The 17,545-nt window shown below is 38.0% G+C and overlaps 1 protein-coding gene across 2 annotated transcripts in view; it reads right to left on the bottom strand.

Annotated features, from left to right (window-relative positions):
- Positions 1–17,545, bottom strand: part of PSPH (phosphoserine phosphatase) — a 54,960-nt gene that overhangs the window by 36,678 nt on the left and 737 nt on the right. The window contains exon 1 of one of the 2 annotated variants that reach the window (XM_058711473.1): positions 17,450–17,474. The exons of the other annotated variant lie outside the window; for it this stretch is intronic. The gene's annotated coding sequence lies outside the window, so the exon portion shown is untranslated. Of the gene's footprint in view, positions 1–17,449; positions 17,475–17,545 lie in introns of those variants that run through there. 2 annotated transcript variants of the gene reach the window in all.

Below are 17,545 nucleotides of genomic sequence, written 5' to 3'. Positions count from 1 at the left end.
AATCAGACAAAAAAAATAAAATAAAATAAAAAAATAAAAGGTATCCAAATTGGCAAAGAAAAAGTCAAACTTTCATTCTTCACAGATGACATGATACTCTACATGGAAAATCCAAAAGACTTTACCAAAAAACTGCTAGAGCTGACACATGAATTCATCAAAGCTGCAGGATATAAAATCAATGTACAGAAATCAGTTGCATTTCTATACACCAATAATGAAGCAACAGAAAGAGATATCAAGGAATCAATCCCACTTACAATTGCACCAAAACCCATAAAAGACCTAGGAATAAGCCTAACCGAAGAGGTAAAAGATCTATATGCTGAAAACTACAGAAATCTTATTAAATAAATTGGAGAAGACACAAAGAAATGGAAAAACATTCCATGATCATTGGTTGGAAAAACAAATACTGTTAAAATGTCAGTATTACCCAAAGAAATCTACACATTCAATGCTATCCCTATCAAAATAGCACCAGTATTCTTCATAAAGCTAAAAGTTGTATAGAACCACAAAAAGACCCAAATAGCCAAAATAATGTTGAAAAGAAAACCAAAGTTGGAGGCATCACACTACCAGACTTTAACCTGTATTACAAAGCTGTAATCATCAAGAGAATATGGTATTGGCACAAAAGCAGACGCACAGATCAATGGAATAGAATAGAGAACCCAGAAATGGACCCACAAATATATGGCCAACTAATCTTCAACAAAGCAGGAAAGAGTATCCAATGGAAAAAAGACAGTCTCTTCAGCAAATGGTGCTGAGAGAACTGGACAGCAACATGCAGAAGAATGAAACTGAACCACTTTCTTACACCATACACACAAAGAAATTCAAAATGTTTGAAAGACCTAAATGTGAGACAGGAAACCATCAAAATCCTTCAGAGGAACACGAGCAGCAAACACCTTGACCTCAACCACAGCAACTTCTTACTTGACATATCTCCGGAGGCAAGGGAAATAAAAGCAAAAATGAAATATTGGGACTTCATCAAAACAAAAAGCTTCTGCACAGCAAGGGAAACAATCAACAAAACTAAAAGGCAACTGATGGAATGGGAGAAGATATTTGCAAATGATATATGAGATAAAGGGTTAGTATCCAAAATCTGTAAAGAACTTACCAAACTCAACACCCCCCCAAGAAAAACAAATAATCCAGTGAAGAAAAGGGCAGAAGACATGAATAGACATTTTTCCAAAGAAGACATCTAGATGTCTAACAGACACATGAAAAAATGCTCAACATCACTCATCATCAGGGAAATACAAATCAAAACCACAATGAGATACCACCTCACAACAGTCAAAATGGCTAAAATTAACAATTCAGGAAACAACAGATATGGACAAGGATGTGGAGAATGGGGAACCCTACTGCACTGCTGATAGGAATGCAAACTGGGGCAGACACTCTGGAAAACAGTGTGGAGGTTTCTTAAAAAAAAAAAAAAAAAAAAAAAAAGAACTACCCTATGACCCAGCAATTGCACTACTAGGAATTTATCCAAAGATACAAAAATGCTGATTCAAAGGGGCACATGCACCCCAATGTTTATAGCAGCACTATCAACAATGGCCAAATTATGGAAAGAGCCCAAATGTCCATCAACTGATGAATGGATAAGGAAGATATGGTATATATACACAATGGAATACTACTCAGCAGTGAAAAAGAATGAAATCTTGCCATTTGCAACAACATGGATGGGACTAGAGGGTATTATGCTACGAGAAACAAGCCAGTCAGAGAAAGATAGATATCAAATGATTTCACTCATATATGGAATTTGAGAAACTTAACAGACGAACATGGCGAAGAGAAGGAAAAATAAGGAAAAACAGACATGGAGGCATACCATAAGAGACTCTTAAATACAGATAACACACTGAGAGTTGGTGGGGGTGGGAACATGTGGGGGGTAGGTTACATGGGTGATGGGCATTAAAGAGGGCACTTGGGATGAGCACAGGATGTTATATGTAAGTGATGAATCACTGGGTTCTACTCCTGAAGGCAAGACTACACTGTATGTTAACTAACTTGAGAGAAAAATAAAATAAAATAAAATAAAATAAAATAAAATAAAATCACTAAACTACAAAACTTTTAGAAAAAAATGTAGGAGAAAATCTTATGACCCAAGGTTAGGCAAATAGTTCTTAGACATGACATTAAAAGCACAATCTAGAAAAGAATAAATAACAACAGACTTCATTAATATTAAAAGCTTATGCTCTGCAGTTATTTATTGGGTAGAGAATTTCAGATTTACAAGATGAAAAATTCTGGATACCTATTACCCACAACAATATGAATATACTTAGCATTACAGAATTATATTTAAAGTTCCAAAGAGTTAGAATGATTTTAAAAAATCATATATTTTATGGTCAGTGAAATATGCTCTCATCAATAATGCTGGTATAAAAATGCACCTACTGATAAAGATGTTCATGATATTTACTAAATGAAAAAGTAAGTTACATAAGGACATAGTTAAACTCAGTAACACCATCAACCCATTAGCTATCACTGATACCTATAGGCTATTTTACCCAACAACAGCAGAACATTCTTAAGTTCACGTGTAAATTCACCAAGACAGACCACATTCTGCACTGGAAACAATAGAAATCATATGATGTCAGACCACAATGAAATTAAACTAGAAATCAATAACAAAGATAATCCCAAAAAATCTGGCAATTAAACAACACACTTCTAAACAACATATGGGTCAAAGAAGAATTCTCAAGAGAAATTTTTTAATATTTTGTACTAAATGAAAATGAAAACACAATTTATCAAAATTTATGGGATGCAGTAAAAGCAGTGCTTACAGGGAAATTTATAGTATTGAATGAATATTTTAGAATAGAAAAATAAGATTAAAAAATCAATAATCTGGGGCACCTGGGTGGCTCAGTCGGTTAAGCGGCCGACTTCGGCTCAGGTCATAATTTCGCAGTCCGTGAGTTCGAGCCCCGCATCGGGCTCTGGGCTGACAGCTCAGAGCCTGGAGCCTGTTTCAGATTCTGTGTCTCCCTCTCTCTGACCCTCCCCTGTTCATGCTCTGTCTCTCTCTGTCTCAAAAATAAATTAACATTAAAAAATTTTTTTAAAAAAATCAATAATCTAAGTTTCTATTTTAAGAAACTAGAAAAAGAAGAACAAATTAGACCCACAGTAAGGAGAAGAAACAAAAATCAGAGCAGAAATCAATGAAATTGAAAACAGGAAATTAATAGAGAAAAGCAACAAAATCAAAAGCTGATTCTTTGAAAAGATCAATAAAATTATTAAGACTCTACTCAGGGGCGCCTGGGTGGCGCAGTCGGTTAAGCGTCCGACTTCAGCCAGGTCACGATCTCGCGGTCCGTGAGTTCGAGCCCCGCGTCGGGCTCTGGGCTGATGGCTCGGAGCCTGGAGCCTGTTTCCGGTTCTGTGTCTCCCTCTCTCTCTGCCCCTCCCCCGTTCATGCTCTGTCTCTCTCTGTCCCAAAAATAAATAAAAAAACGTTGAAAAAAATTTAAAAAAATAAATAAATAAAAACATTTAAAAAAAAAAAAAAAAGACTCTACTCAGGTTAACTAAAAAGAGAGAGAGAGAGAGGACAAAAATTGCAAATATCAGAAATGAAAGAGGGAAATCCCATGGACACTAAAAGGATAATATAGAAATATTATAAACAACTCTACACATACAAATTTGATAACTAGATGAAACTGACCAATTCTTAGAAAAACACATCTAGCAAAACTCATACAAAAAGATGATTTGAAGGGGTGCCTGGGTGGCTCATTTGGTTAAGCATCTGACTCTTTGATTTTGACTCAGGTCATGATCTCAAGGTTTGTGGTATTGAGCCCCATGTCAGGCTCTGTGCTGACAGTGCATAGCCTGCTTGGGATTCTCTCTCTCCCTAGCTCTCTGCCCTTCTCCCCGCCCCTCAAAATATATAAACATGAAAAAAAAATTCTTCAAAAAGATCACTTGAATCAGCCTATATCCATTAAGGAAATTGAATCAATAACTGATAACCATCTAAAACCAAAGACCAGGCCCAAATGGGATAACTGGTGAATTCTACCAAACATTTAGAGAAGAAATTGTACCAACTCTCTGCAATCTCTTTTAGAGGATAGAAGAAGTAGTAATATTTACTTCATACTCATTCTATGAGGTATTACCCTAATATCAAAAACAAAGACATCTGAAGAAAAGACAATTATAGAACAATATCTCTCATGAACATAGATGCAAAAGTCCTCAACAAAATATTAGCAAACCGAATGCAACAATGTATAAAAAGAATTACATCCCACAACCAAATGGGATTTATCCAAGATATACAAGACTAGTTCAACATTTGAAAATCAGTTAGCGTAATCATTACATCAACTGGTTAAAAAATAAAAATCACATGATGATATCAATAGATGCAGAAAAGCATTTGACAAAATGCAACAATACTCATTCATGATAAAAATTCTTGTAAACTAGGAATAGGAGAGAACTTCCAAAGTTTGATAAAGAATATCAACAAACAAACAAACAAACAAACAAACAAACTATAGCTAACACCATACTTCACAGTGTGAGAAACTAGCTTTCCCATTAAGATCAAGAACAAGGCAAGGATGTTACTACTCACCACTCCTTTTCAACATTGTACTAGAAGTCCTAACTAATGCAATAAAATAAGAAAAGGATATAAAAGGTATACTGATTAGAAAGGAAGAAATAAAATTGTCTTTGTTTAGACATGTTCATCTAATAGAAAATCTGACAAAAATTGACAACCAAAAAACTCAAACTAATAAGTAGTTATAGCAAGGTTGCTGGATACAAGGTTAATATATAAAAGTCACTTCTTGCCTATATACTAGGCATGAACAAATAGAACTTGAAATTTTATTATTTTTATTATTTTTAATGCAAATATTTATTTTTATTTTTATTTTTACTTTTTGAGAGAGAGACAAAGAGATAGAATCCTAAGCAGTCTCCATGCTGTGGAGCCCAATGTGGTCATTGATTGCATGACCCTGAGATCATGACCTGAGCTGAAATCAAGAGTTGGACACTAAACCTATGGAGCCACCCAGAGGCCCCTAGAATTTGAAATTTTAAAAAATACCATTTACATTAGCACTCCCCCAAAATGAAATATTTAGGTATTAATCTAACAAAATATGTACAAGACCTATATGAGAAGAACTACAAAACTCTGATAAAGAAGTACTAAATAAATAGATAAATATTCCATGTTCACATATATGAAGTCTCACTATTGTCAACATGTCAGCCCTTCCCAATTTATCTATAGATTCAGTCAAAATCCCACCATGTTATTTTGTGGGTACAGACTAAATGATTCTAAAGTTTATACGAAGAAGCAAAAGACCAGAATAACCAACACAATATTGAAGGAAAAGAACAAAGTAGTAAGACTACTTTAAGACTTACTATAAAGCTGAAGGGCGCCTGGGTGGCTCAATTGGTTGAGCATCCAACTTCCGCTCAGGTTATGATATCGCGGTCTGTGGGTTTGAGCCCCACGTTGGGCTCTGTGCTGTCAGTTCAGAGCCTGGAACCTGCTTCGGACTCTGTGTCTCCCTCTCTCTCTGCCCCTCCCCCACTCATGCTCTGTCTCTCTGTCTCTCAAAAAATGAAAAAATATTTAAAAAAAAATTTTTTAAGACTTACTAGAAAGCTGCAATAACCAAGACAGTGTGGCATTGGGGAAAGAAAAAGCAAATAGATCAGGGAAGAACAGAGAGCCCAGAAACAGACCCACATTAATATACTCAACTAATCCTCACCAAAGGAGCTGAAGGAATACAATGGAACAGTCTGTTCAACAGTCTTTTTGACAAATGATGCTGGAACAACTGGACATCCACGTGCAAAAAAAATGAATCTAGATACAGGCCTTACACCCTTCACAAAAATTAGCTCAAAATGGATTATAGACCTAAATGTAAAATGCAAAACTATAACACTCCCAGAAGATAATGTAAGAGAAAACCTAGGTGACCTTAAGTACAGCAATGACTTCTTAAATACAACACCAAAGACATGATCCATAAAACAAATTCTTGATGAGCTAGACTTCATTGAAATTAAAAACTTCTACTCTGTGAAAGACAATGTGAAGAGAATGAGAAGACAAGCCATAGAGTAGGAGAAGATATTTGCAAAAGATATATCAGATAAAGGGCTGTTATCCAAAATATACAAAGAATTCTTAAGAGTCAACAATAAGAATCCAATTTAAAAAAATGGGCCAAAGATCTTAACAGATACCTCACCAAAGATATACAGATGGCAAAAAAGCATATGAAAAGATGCTCTACATCATGTATCACCAGGGAAATGCAAATGTATTTGTTGTTACAAAATACCACTAAAGACCTATCAGAAAATCTGTAACACAACACTGAATGTGGCAAGGGCATGGAATAACAGGAAGTTTCATTCATTGCTAGGAGAAATGCAAAATGGTATAGCTATTTTGGAAAGCAGTTTGGCAGTTTCTCACAAAACTAAACATGCTCTTATCGTACAATCCAGCAATTGCGCTTCCAAATGAGTTAAAAACGTATGTTCACACAAAAATTTGCACATGGATGTTTATAGCAGTTTTATTCATAATTGCCAAAACTCGGAAGCAATCAAGATGTCCTTCAATAGGTAAATGTATAGGGTTGTACCTGGCTGGCTTAGTCAGTAGAGCATGCCACTCCTGATCTCAGGGTCGTGTGAGTTCAAGCCCCACACTGTGTTTAGAGCTTACTTAAAAAAAAAAAAAATAGGGGCACCTGGGTGGCTCAGTTGGTTGAGTGTCCGAATCTTGATTTTGGCTCAGGTCATAATCTCATAGTTCATGAGTTCGAGCCCTACATCGGGCTCTGCACTGACAGTGTGGAGCCTGCTTGGGATTCTCTCTCTCCCATTCTCTCTGCTCTTCCCCTGTGTGCATTCTCTCTCTCTCCCTCACTCTCTCTCTCTCACCCAGCCTCTCTCTCTCTCTCAAAAATAAACACTAAAAATATGAAATAAAAGAAATATAAATAGGTAAATGGATAAATAAACGGTGTGTGGCACATGCAGACAATGGAATATTAATTACTCAACACTAAAAAGAAATAGCTATCGGGGCGCCTGGGTGGCTCAGTGGTTAAGTGTCCGACTTCGGCTCAGGTCATGATCTCACGGTTCATGGGTTCGAGCCCTGCATCGGGCTCTGTGCTGACAGCTCAGGGCCTGGAGCCTGCTTCGATTCTGTGTCTCCCTCTCTCTCTGCTCACACTCTGTCTCTCTCTCTCAAAAATAAATACACATAAAAAAAATAAAAGAAATAGCTATCAAGGCTAAAAAGACATGGGGGAAGCTTAAGTGTATATTAATAAGTGAAAGAAGCCAGTATCAAATGGTTATGTATTACATGATTCCAACCATGTGACCTTCTGGAAAAGGCAAAACAATGGAGACAGTGAAAAGATCAGTAGTTGCCAAGGTTTGCAGGGGGTGGTATGGGGCAGGAGGGTAAACTGAATAGGCAGAGCACAGAGGATTTTTAGGGATGTGAAAATACTCTGTATGATACTAGAAAAATCAATACGTCATTACATGTTTGTGCAAACCCAAAGAACATACAACACCAAGAGTGAACTCTAATGCAAACTATGGACCTGAGCGTTTAGGATGTGTAGGCTCATCAATTGCAACAATGTACCATTCTGGTGAGCAACACTGATAATGGGGGAGGCCATGCATGTATGGGGGCAATATGGAAACTACACCTTCCTCTCAATTTTGCTGTGAACCTAAAACTGCTAAAAATGTAGTCTTTATTAAAAAAGTAAGCTATGGTAAAGTTAAAACCATTCTGAGTATATACAATAAAGGGAAGTTAATAGCGCGAAACAGACATTTAATGGAAAAACTGAGATGTCTAACAGGCTCAGAGAGTAACAATTCCAAGAAACCACTGCCAACTCTGGGGAGGTGGTATTACCAGGCACAGGATCATCTGGTAGGAGCTGGAACCACAGTGGCCTTTCCAATTGGAGCAGGAGCCACAGAGGAAATACACACATTGCACCTGAGGTATGGGGGAGAAATATCCAGGATTCTCATTTCCTCTCTTCAGGGCTTTCTCTTGACCAAATCTAGCCAAAAGCCAGCTGACACAGGAACCTGAGGGAAAATGTATTTTTCTTAAGAGTCAGTGCAGAGCAGAAGAATAGCAAGGAATAGATGTGACAAAGACAGAACAAGGATCAGCAGAGATTACTACAAAGAAGGCCTACGAGTAAGTAAGAAAAAAACTAATTCCAGTAGAAAAATGGGCACAGGACATGAGTATGTGACTCACTAAAGACCAATAAAGAGAATTTGAATTAAACTAGTAAAGAAATTCAAAGAAAAGTAATGAGTCACAAATTTTTTTCACAGATGTGCAAAGATAATAAACGTTGATAAGGATGTGGGAAAATGGGCACTTATTGGTAGTATGAATACAAATCCATGCAATTTTTCAACTTCTAGTTACCTGTCCCAAAAAGCTTAATCAATGCATAAATATTTCTCTTCTAGGATGTCCATTAGATAAGTTAAATTATGGTATATACATATGTTGTACAATAGAATACAGCATAACCATGAAAAAGGATGGTCTGTACCTAAATTTATTGACAAAGAACTTGTGGATATATTATTGAATAAAAATGCAGAATACAAAACAATATATACAGTATAAACTTATTCATATAAATCTGTATGTGACATTTTGAAATGTTTACCAAAATGCCGAATGTCTGCCTCCCAATGATTTTCAGTCTTCCTTGTGCTCTTTTGTATCACTTGAATTTCCTACATGGTAATGCATTATGTATTATGTTTGTCATTAGGGAAAATATAAATGGAGAAAAATGGGAAAATTTACATTATAAAGCAATATGATTACGATAAAATAAGTGCAGCAATTTAACACTGAATCTTCCCCCTCCTCCTCCTCCTAGAAATTAAACAAAGCAACAAAAAGATAATGGGGGTGAGGAGGACCTGAAAATCCAGTATTCTGCAATATGAGGAGACGAAAAGCAACTAGAGACTCGAAAGCCTGAGTAAGGGTTACCAACAGCCCCTGAGATTCAGCAGTGGCTGCACTGAGTAGGAAGTGGCACTTGGGAGTGTGTAAGGTAACCAGCAGCAGCAGGTCCCACAAAACACCAGAAAGTAGGGGCGTCTGGGTGGCTCAGTCGGTTAAGTGTCCGACTTCGGCTCAGGTCACGATCTCACGGTCCGTGAGTTCGAGCCCCGCGTCGGGCTCTGGGCTGACTGCTCAGAGCCTGGAGCCTGTTTCAGATTCTGTGTCTCCCTCTCTCTCTGACCCTCCCCCGTTCATGCTCTGTCTCTCTCTGTCTCAAAAATAAATAAACGTTAAAAAAAAAAAAAATTAAAAAAAAAAACACCAGAAAGTAGACTCACTCCCTAAGGATGAGAAGTTTATGTGAAAATCAAAAAACTTACTGTTCAAAACAAGTAGAGCACATAGAGAGAAGTGAGGTTGCATTAAAGCTATAAGGAACACAATAGAGAAGGTACAGAGACCAGAGAGGTCAAGCTATGTATCTCTTTCCCAGACTTCCTTGTCACCAATTTTCTAATCATGTTCCTTCCAAGTCCCTGACGTCCAGCCAAACTATCAGCCACAGCCCATGAGTTGGTATATAATCATTCATCATGCCTATTTCTGCTTCCAAGCAAAATGAACAACCAGATGTGAAGTTCTGCCCATGGAGAGGATCTCCCTTTATCACTGCCCTTGGGGAATGTCCCAGAAAGGGGCTGTAATACACAGCTGCCCACTTTTGGGTAGTGCCTGCATATCCTGAAGAACCATTTGTAAACCAGGCCCAAGTTTTCTCTTCCTCTGTCAACTGATCACAAGGAACTTCCTCTGAGACCACAGGTGCAGGCTGAGAGAGAGAAGGTAGAATAGCAGGAGTTGGGACCATGCATATTTGGGCTGCTTCTTCATGTAACTTATTTGTGCTTTCAGGGCCTCCTGGGATATTAACCTAGTTATAGTTCTAGAAGCAAAGAGGGGTGGTAGGAGTGGGTCCTGAAGACAATCAGCAGTGTCTTTCAAGACAACTGCCTTGGGGGAAACTATTACAGTTTCCTAGTGCAATGCAGGGTGTATCTCCTCAGACAGGGGTGGACAAGCTGCTTCTACTGGCAAAGAAAGTGCAACAGGATTTACAGGCTCAATGTCCCCATCTTCATCAGAGTATTCTCATACATCCCATTCCAAATATCAGGATCCCATTCCTTCCTCATCAATGCCCTCTTTTCAATTTGCATTGTAATTCAGCTACTCACATTGATGAGATTTTTGGGTTTGGTTTTCAGCAATCTCAGCTCTGCAGCTACCAGAGTTAAGTATCTTTTTCAGGACAGACACAGAAGATTTCAATCGTTTATACAGTGCTTGAGCTGGGAATTTGAATCCCTGAACTCATTCTTTTTTTCCCCCACTTTATTCAGTGACATTAGGAGCAACAACCAATCTCATTATACTCATTAGTTTGACAGAAATGTTTGAAGGTGTCACATACATGGTAATCCAGTTCCTTGACTCTTATAAGTGTTTAAGAATATCCAGTGGTAATTTTGCATATTTCTATTTTCGTATCATGTCACAGACTATATCATTACTTTTACTCTCTTTACTACTGGAAACAGAATCATTAGTGTCTTTAAATCTAATCATATCAGAGAGCCAATTCTAGAAAACCCGGAACCAATTTAGAGAATTCATCCTTAAGATTCTGCTCCTTTAGAACCACTCTCAGTATCAAAATCTGTATTAGTCAGGATTCTCCAAACAGAACGAACAAGGTGTGTATCTCGATGTATATATAGATATAGCCTCCCAGGGTGTCTACTGTTAAAGTGAGGGCACTATCTACTGTTGAGAGAGATAGAAATTTACTTTAAGGAAGTAGCTCTCATGATTGTGGAGGCTTGATAAGTCCAAAACATGCAGCAAAGACTGGCAGACTGGAGACCCAAGGAAGAGTTGTGGTTTGCATCCAAAGGCAGTCTACTGGCAGAATTTCTTCCTGCTATAGGGAGGTCAGTCTTTAGTTTATTAAGGCCTTCAACTGATTGAATGAGGCACACCCCTATTATGTAAAATCATCTGCTTTACTCAAAGTCCACCAATTTAAATTATTAACCTCACCCAAAAAACACTATCACAGAAATTTTCAGAATAACATTTGACCAAGTATCTGGGCACCAACGTGGCCCAGCCAAGGTGACACATAAAATTTATCATCACAAATGGTTATCTCTGAGTGGTAAGTTTATGAATTTATTTAAAACGGTTTTTGCTTTTTCTGTAATTGTTATGTATTATCTTTGTAATAAGAAAAAGTAAATATATTTTTAAATATTTTTTAAAAGATTTGCTTTTGGAAGTCTTCCCTAGTAGCATGACACTGAGAATATACCATTATAGCTGTTCAGTATATCATGTATATTGTGTATACTGTTGTATGTTTGTCTCTCTAATAGACTAGGAAGGCTCTGAAGGAAAGTCTTCTCTTATCATGTGCATATGTTTAACCCAAGCATAGTACTCTGCCACAAAGTACACACTCAAAGAATGAATGGCCAATAACAGAAAAAATATTACCCCAAATCAATATACTATTATTCCACATACTCATCCTAAACCTGTCCCACTTCTGGGAATTCTTTGACCTCTTCAGACTCCTAAATTAGAAATCACGTTTCAAAATTCTTTCAATTTTATGTCAAAAATGCCTGTAGCCCCTGGCCTTTTGCGATCTGTATGTCCACTGCTTTAACTTGACTATCCCACTTATAAAACACGTCTTATTTAAAAAGTAATACATGCTTATTTTTTACTGTTTTTTCTTTTGCAGTACTGAACATGTTGATTTTTTAAAGCAAAGGTCAAAACAATAGTTTTTGGGGTTTTTTTAACTAGATAATTCTGTACTTCCTTTGGAAAGAAAAACAAACATGCAACATAGCCAGAAAACTTCTGAAAAAAAGATTGATGAAGAGGATCTAGCCCTACCGAATTTTGAAACATAAAACTACAACAAATCAAACAATATGGTGTCGCTACTTACAAAGACATAGCTATGGAATATAGACCAAAGTAGATCCAGATACATCTGAGAATGTAGCACATACGTCTGAGAACTGTACTACATATTAATAGTAGAAAATGAATTATTCCGGAAAAAAATTAAATTGGATTCTGTGTGATCTTTTTCCAAACACCAATAACCAATTCAGTTCTCAGACACCAACTTTCTTGGTTCTCCAACACCAACTGGGTGTCCAGTAACTTAATTCAATTCTAACTCTATCCAGAATTAGTACAGACCCTGCAGTTAAGGGCTCAGTCGCAGAAGACTGCCTCCACTTCAGATACCAGTTACAAGTCCTAGGTCTCCAAGCTGCCTGCATTTCTATCTGATTTACCTGTAAACTTGTGGGTTCCACAATTCCTTCCTCAGGTTTGAACATTTTGGAGACTGACTCAGAGGTCAGGAAATCACTTCCCTTAGGTTTATGGTTTATTATAACTCAGGAAGAGGCAAATGGAAGAGATGCACAAGACAAGGTATCGGGGAAGCAGCACAGAGCTTCCACACCCTCTAGGTACACTACCCTACCACAATATCAATGTGTTCACCCACCCTGGCTATTCAAGCATTTTTATAACCTATCTGCTGCCACCTCCACTCCCCAGAGGATGGGGACATGGGACTGAGAGTCCCCACCCTCTAATCAGTGTGTTTGGTCTTTCTAGTGACCAGCTCCCATCCTGAGGCTATCTAGGGTTCCCATCTTTACTCACATCTCACACAGACTCAGGCTTATTCTAAAAGGGATCATTATGGATAACAAAAGATACTCGTATCACTCAAAAATGGTTTAGGAGTTCTGTGCCAGGAACCAGGGACAAAGGCCAAATGTACGTTTATAACACCACAGATTATCTTATTCCTTATCAAAATAAAATCCAAATGAAGCAAGGATTAAAATGAAATATAAAATATCGGGGCGTCTGGGTGTCTCAGTTGGTTAAGTGTCCAACTTCAGCTCAGGTCATGATCTTGAGGTTCACAAATTCAAGCCCTGCATCAGACTCTGAGTGCTGAGAGCTCAGACCCTAGAGCTTGCTTCGGATTCTGTGTCTCCCTCTCTCTCTGTACCTCCCCCACTCGTACTCTGTCTCTCTCTCAAAAAAAAAAACATTAAAATGAAAAATAAAACCTTAAAAATAAAAAAGAAAGCATGGAGGAGATTTAAGAATAGTTTTTTTTTTAAGTTTATTTATTTATTTTGAGAGACAGAGATAGTATGAGTGGGGAAGGGGCAGAAAGAGAGGGAGAGAGAGAATCCCAAGCAGGCTATGAGCTGCTAGCACAGAGCCTGACTTGAGGCTCGAACATACGAAAGCTCAAGATCATGACCTGAGCCAAAACCAAGAGCCAGATGCTTAACTGACTGAGCCACCCAGGAACCCCAAGAATACTTTTTAAGAGTGTTAAGGCCTCTTTTACACAGTATAGCACAAAATCCAAATGCCCATAAAAGGGGGAAAAAAGGAAACATCTGACTGCACGGAAAGAATTTTTTAAATTTTTAATAGGAAAAAAGACATAGATACAAAATACTGAACAAACAGTAGTGAGACAAGTAAATTGCAACACAGAAAACATAAAGAGATCCTACAAATCCACAAGTAACCAAAGACAACAGTCAAAAGACATGAATAGACAGTTCACAAAGAACTACAAATGGCTCTTACATATGATATATGCTCAACTCTCAATAAACAAATCTCAGATACCATTTTTCACCTATACGATTGGCAAACATAGAAACAAAATGTTAAACATGTTGATGTGTATTCTCCTGGTTCTACACACACAAACACACACACACACACACACACACACACACACACACACTTGAGGGACTTAATTAAAAAATGCTTTATATTTTATATTAAATATATAAATATTTATATTTATAAAATATAAAATATTTTAGATTTTCACGTATATACTTCTCCTTTTGTGGATACATAAATTTGGGAAGGTTTGCAAAAATGAAAACATTCTGAATTTTTTAATATGTTAATATTTTGATGCATATCCTTGTTTTTGTATAGATGCATGTGGGGAGTGGTTACAAAAATGAGAACATATAATACATGCTGTTTAAAACATGTTTTTCCCTCATATCAAGAATACCTCTTTATGTCATTAAATACGTCTTCATCACCTTCTGCATGGGCTTTTCAATGCCCTTTTTCTGACTACCCTATCCTTAGTCTTCTCTTAGTTCATCCTCCATTTCACCTCCAGAGTAATCTTTACAAGTTCTTTGGGTTCCCACTGCTGACCCAGATGCCTTAACCAAAACATAACAGAACATGCTACTTCTCCAGATTTAGCTCTTGCAACCTTCTTCCCTCCATCTTACATATCCATCTTCCATTGGGTGCGCCAGGCACTCCCACTGTTGCTCAGCCTGGAATCACTCTCCTAAGTCCTCTTCTTCAGAAATTATCTATCTATCTTTCAAAATTCCATTAAAGACACCTCCTCCAAGAAACCATCCTTGGTGCTCAAAGTTAATACTTTTGTGCTCACAGCACTTCATTCATCTCTTAACTATAACATTCTACACTTTATGGTCATTTACCTGTTCACCAGTTTATCTCCCTAACTAGGCTACGTGCTTCTTGAGGATTAGGGATTTTATTTATTTCTATACCCACTGGATGGGGACTGGGATGGGGATGAAAATGAGACTAGTGGTCCTTGAAGAGTGTTTCAGGCTGAAGGCAAGTAGAAGGTTCTAAGCACTGAAAAGTTCAGAATGGCAAGAGCATGAAGTGAGTGAGAAAGAAGAGAGAGGGGAGAGGGGAGAGGGGACAGAAGAGACAGGGGAGACAGAGGGGAGAGGGGAGGGAGAGACAGAAAGAAAGAGAGAGAGGTAGGCACAAGACGTGGTTGATCCTGGAAGCAAATTAAGGCATTTAGATTTCAGTCTAAGGTCCTGGGGATAACAGGGATTATAAACAGAGCTGTGGTTTGTAGATTTACTTTTGATAGATTGCTCCATTAAGCAACATGGGGAATAAAGATGGAGCAATTACTTAGGGCACTACAGTAGTTGTACAAGAAATGATCATGGCTTAAACCTGAGTGGGGATAGAGAAGAGTGAATAGAGTGTAGAGAGGGGGATCTAGAAAATGAAAATGTTCAGGGAGTAAGTAGATGTGGGAGACTGGCAAAGGAAGGAGTCAAGGGTGAAATCTAGATTTCCGGACTTCTCTGCATATAACACAGAGTGTCCTTGTTGGTCATTTAACCTCTGTGTATTTAATCATCGGTGAAACTGGTTTATGACACTGATCTACTAAACTTCAAAGGATTCATATTAGGATCAAGTGAAACACTATATGTGAAGGTGCTATGAAAACTATATAGTTTAATTACATTACATTAATGCAGAAGTGGCAATTACTTAACACCCTCCATGTCTGGCACAATACAAAGCATGTTATACGTGCAATTGCATTTAATTTTCTCTAAGATCTCACTTACCCCTACTTTATAGATTAGGAAACAGAGTCAAAAAAGCTTAGTAACTTGTCCAAAGTCACCTACTGGTAAATACTGCAAAACTAGAATTCAAACTCAAATTGTTGGACTCTAGGATTCTAATATACCACCTTGCCTCACTAGAGTTCTTTCCTTAAAATTTTATTCTTTATTGAAATCCCTCCTGTATCAAATAGCTAAACATCTGTTGACATTTCTTCCATGAAGTATTGAAATGGATCTGCTCCCACAACATGACCTCTTGTTTGAAATTCTCCAGACATTCTAAAGTTCTCCTATTCTAGGAGGATATCTGCTGTCAGCACAGAACCCAATTCAGATCCTCTCTCTCAAAAATGAATAAACATTAAAAATAAAAAAATATTAAAGTTCTCTTTTGTATCATATAATGAAAATAATTGTCTGAAAGTGTGATAACGGAGACTAGAATGACACATACAAATAGATTCCCTCTACAGAGATCATGTGGATTCTTCTGTTTTGCTGAGACTTTGTCTAAGGCCTGGTATGATGTTAGTGGAGATGCCTAATTAAGATTCCAGTATTTCTTCATTGTGGATTTCTTGCATTCATAGTGACTTTAAAAATACCGCATTAAAATACTGTTGATCTCAATTACTGAGTGTTTGGTGCCCCCTTCAATTTTATCTCAGGAGACCCACTCCCTTTCCCTACCTACAACCACATGCCTGAAATTACACAACCTTCAGCTCTGCTTATGTCTCCCCGCACATCTCCAACACTGGTTAAATAAATCTGCATGCAAGTAAACACAAGTCTCCTGTGTAATGCTATTACTCAAATTTATATATATGCTTTTATGATTCTCAAATATACAAACCCACTTAAAAGCATTATATACCAGGATACTCACTGCAGCTTCAGTAGCAGAAGACTGGGAACAACCTAAATATCAAACAGTAGATGGCTAGTTGATGTCACTCTTACAAAGAATATGATTCAGCTGCTAACAACGCGGAATCCCTATACGTATTGCCATGGTATCATCACCAAGATACTTTAAGTATAATATACACCAACAGTGTGTATTATAAATTGACATTTTGTGTGGGGAAAATGCTTATATTTATATGCATATGAATTTGTAAGTTCAGAAAACCTCTCGGAAATTCAGAGTATATAATGGTTAATTGTGCTTGTCTATAAAGCAAGTTGAACTAGAGGGAGGAGGGCATACTTTTCACCAGATACCCTTTGGCACCTCTGAGTTCTAACAAGTTTCGTTACTACTTATAAAAATGAAACACAAGGCATTACTGAATACCTAATATGGGGGGGGGGGGGTACTGGATACTAGAAAACAATGGGCAGAAATGTTTCAGGGTTTCTTTGTCTTAAAAAGGAGTCCTCTCAAAGAACGTACACGACTCACTACTCCATCAAGTTTAAGTTTTAAAACCTGCCTTGCGAGCCTGAGGCCTCAGCAGTGTCCGGAGCCCAAAGGGTGGACTGACATGCTTCTCGCATGGCACCAATCCTGCAGCTTGGTAAAAAGGCATCGAGCATTTTCTACCTTGCATTCTATCTCATCTTCTCTAGGCTTAAAACATTGGGCGAGGGCCCTTATCGGATTCGCTTCTGCATCGCCACAGCACCTAGAAGCCCTACAGGTACACAGTATCAAGTCAAGAAAACGCTAGTGACGGGGAGCAGAGAAGGGGTGGAAGCAGGGCAAACCGCGCGAGTGGGGGAGGGAGAAGCCCACCCTACACCGGCGGCCAGAGACCTCCAGGAAAGAGCGGCCCACACTGCAATCATGCCGGGTGGCGCGCCGCCCACAGGCCCAGCCTGGCGCCAGAGC

The sequence above is a fragment of the Neofelis nebulosa genome, chromosome 18 (assembly GCF_028018385.1).
Source record: "Neofelis nebulosa isolate mNeoNeb1 chromosome 18, mNeoNeb1.pri, whole genome shotgun sequence".
In the NCBI taxonomy this organism is placed as follows: domain Eukaryota; kingdom Metazoa; phylum Chordata; class Mammalia; order Carnivora; family Felidae; genus Neofelis; species Neofelis nebulosa.
The sequence above is the reverse complement of the archived record's forward strand: the minus strand, read 5'-3'. Positions and strand labels throughout refer to the sequence as shown.